Source organism: Rhineura floridana, chromosome 7 (assembly GCF_030035675.1).
Source record: "Rhineura floridana isolate rRhiFlo1 chromosome 7, rRhiFlo1.hap2, whole genome shotgun sequence".
Classification (NCBI taxonomy): domain Eukaryota; kingdom Metazoa; phylum Chordata; class Lepidosauria; order Squamata; family Rhineuridae; genus Rhineura; species Rhineura floridana.
The window spans coordinates 100,959,462-100,963,108 of NC_084486.1; positions in this window are offsets into that span (position 1 = coordinate 100,959,462).

The window sequence follows — 3,647 nt, forward strand, 5'->3', positions numbered from 1 at the left end:
AGCGGCTCTCCAGAGTTTCAGGCAGAGACTCTCTTCCAACCCCACCTGGATATGCCAGCGATTGAACCTGGGACCCTTCTGCATGCAAAGCATGTGCTCTACACTGAACTATGGACCTTTCTCATAAAACCTGAGCTTGATATTGTCCCAGGAATGATCTTTAAATGCACCCCAGACCAACAACTAATAATATAAGGAGATGCCTTGTATGGATTCAGAGTATTAGTCCATCCAAGTGTCCTGAAGGCCAGAAAGAGAGTCCTGGAGGGTCACATTTGGCCCCTGGGCCTGAAGTTACTCATCCCTGCTACAAAATATATAAAAATATAAACGTAAAAAAACTGGCAGAGAAGGATGAGAAGCTTTTCCTCCCACGTTCAATTCACTTTTTATCCAAACTGTAAAAGGCATTCTGTAAGCTTGATGCTTGCCAGGAAAGATAAGAAGTCCAATCCATCCTTGATGTAGCTCTGCTGTAGGAATGGGGTCCAGTTTGGCCCATGGGGCCATTCCTCCAAACCATGCCCATCTGTCAATCAGCTGACATCACTGGGTGATGTCAGCTGATGGGCTGGGTTCAGTCTTGCTGGGTGCTGCTTTGCCAGCACTTTCCCTGTGGGGAATGTGCTGGCAAAGCAAAACCTTCTTCCACCCCACAGGTCAACTTTGACAGGTAGGTGGGACCACCCACCTCAGTCAACTGACGCCATCATGACATCTGGTGGTTGACAGGTGGGTGGCCCCATTCACCTATCAAAGTTGGCCCACAGGATGGAGGGAGATAAGGATCTAGCCCACAGGGCCAAAAAGATTCCACATCTCTGCTCTACTGAAACTGACTTACACATTCTGCAAAACATTAAGTGTGTTTCTTTTCTTCACCAATTTAACATTGTTCTAACCATACAAAAAACAAAAACCCAGCAAATGTAAAATTAGATCATTCATAAACACATTGCTTTGCTGATCCATTCTTTGATGCTGCTGAGTCACGCACAGATAGTTCAAGGTATTCATGTACGTGAAATCAGATTGTCCTTCGCAAATCAAGAAAACCAACAATGATAACCAACAAAGGAAGCCTATGCATGTCGTTCAGCTTTAGAGATCAGGATGTGGTATTGGCACATACATTTCTGGCCTATGCTCAAGCCAAGATGTTGGAGGAAGTTGCACCATGGCCACAGAAGTGATTATTTTGTCTCAGGCACTGTAGGATTTACACAATGACTTACTCAGCCAATAGACAGTTCATACTTTATCAAAACCGGTTTTCCAGCAACTTGAGAAACCTAGAGGGATGCATTGGCCCTTAGAAATACCAGTTACACTTGCACTGAGAATGCCTACAGGACAGTTCTGTAGTGCTCAGGTAGCACCACATGAAGTATTTCTGCAAAAAAGCAGGTATCTCCCCACACGCAGAAAACTCCAGTGCCCAAAGCGGGATGCTAACCATGCAGATTACACAGCCTACGCCAGTCCTTCATTAGTCAAACTGTATGAATAGAATGGGAGAATTGCCCAACCAGATCTGTTATTTGGGGAAAGGTTGTAGCTCTGTGGGGGAGCACATGCTGGGTGGTTGTGGTTGTTTTGGGTTTTTTGTATGCAAAAGATTCCAGGTTCAGTCCTCAGCTTCTCTAGGTAGGCCTACGAAATACTCCTGCCTGAAACCCTGGAGAGCTGCTGCCATTCAATGCAGAGTCTATGGGCTCATCTACACAGTGGTTTTCGGTGTGTTTGGTGTTACTCATATCTCCTTTAAATTTGCATGGTTCACATGACATTACCAGCAAACAGAAGCTATTACACAATTTCCCCCCTGTAAATCCGTACTAACCCAATCCACTGATAATACGGAAAAAAAAAATCTTCACTCTGCTTCTCTAGAGCTTGTAGATGCTTTGCTCTGATGCTTTTATGTGAGTGTGTCAATAGTTCCCCTCTCCATGCCCACTCCTTCTCCCTTCTTTCCTCCCTTCTCCCTATTTCCTGTAGGCTGACAAGCAACTTCCGGTTGTTCTCCATTCTGCTGGCCCTTTTTATGTTACTGGAAATTGTGCCTTTATTTTCTTTTTCCTCTAACTTGTGCGCAAAAGCATAACACTGCTCAAAGAAAGATTTGTATTCCAACTGTATCCTGCCAGGGAAAACAGATGTTTGCACTTCTGGATTTTTTTAAAAGGAACCTACTTCAGCTGGTAAACTGAGCATGCTAGGACACCTAGAAACCAGAGGGAGTGGAAATGTATAATTAGAGGGTGGGGCCACAAGGAAAAAGCGAGACTAATCCTCCCCACAGGAATGCCTGCTTGTGTGAATGGGAAAAACCAATTGGCAGCTAACATTGAGCAGGAACTGCAAATGATGCAAATGAAAAGCAAAGGTAAAAGAAGTGTAATTCCTATGAATAAATGCTCCCATGTAGATGAGCCCAATGTGATAAGTTTAGGTGTCTGTACCAATCGCCTGACTTTTCACTGTTGCTTTATGTGCAGAGAGACCCCTCTTTCTTTCTCTTCAGGTGTGGGGCTTTTGCAAAGGTGACCACTTACTTGCGGAAGCCTCTGCTGACACAGGCCAGTTGCATCAGGCAGAGGGAGCTATGCAAGGAAGAACTTGAAGAAAGTGCCTGGTCATTGTTGTTGGTAGATTTTTAGCAGTCTTTTGCTGTGGCGGACATCAGGCAAGTTTCTTAAATGTGTGTGTGTGTGTGTGTGTGTATCTGTCCCTGTCTGCTGAGTGTGTGTGCCTGCCTATCTGTTTATCCTGCTGAATGTCTGTCTGTCCACCCTTCTGAATGTATGTGAGTACATTCAGAGGAAGGGCCGTAGCTCAGTGACAAACCATCTGTTTTCATGAAGAAGATCCCTGGTTCAATCCCCAGCATGTTCAGATGGGGTTGGGAATGTCCTCCTAGGAATGCTGCTGCCAGGCGGTATAGATAATACTTAGCTAGACAGACCATAGGCCTGACTTGGTCTAAGGCAGCTCTCATGTTCCTGTATCTGCGCCTGCTTGCCTCCCTGCTCTGCTGAGTGTGTATGTGTCTGCCTGCTTGTGTGTATGGTTGGAGAATGGATGTGTGTGACCTGCATATGTCTGTACACATACACATGCGTGCTGGAGTCTGTGCTAGCCACGTCCACTTTGGCTACGCTCACCACTCTCGTGCAACTCTTGGATGCTTCAGTGACAATCTTCAATGCAGCCTAGAAAAGGTTAGCCACCTCCGATGGAGACAATACTGAGCTAGGTGGGCAAATGGTCTGACTCTGTATAAGGCAACTTCGTACACTCTACATCAGGGACGGGAAACCTCAGGGCCAGGGACCAAATGCAGTCCTCCAGGCCTCTGTCTCTGGCCCTCAGGTTTCTCCCCAGGCCATACTCTCTCAGCTGCCCCACTTCATACCATCCCTGAGTATGCTTGCCTGGCTGGAACGTGTCTTTGGACACTGCCTCTTGCTTGCTTTAATGGAGGATAGAGTGTGTGTAGAAACTACAGAAGGTAAAATATACATTTTGTTGCCCCACCCATTTTTGTTCTAGCCCTGCCCACCACTGGCATGTAGTGCCCCACAGATTGCCTAATAATGAACAGTTTCATTAAATGACACGAGCTGGAGGCAGGGTTACCAGGT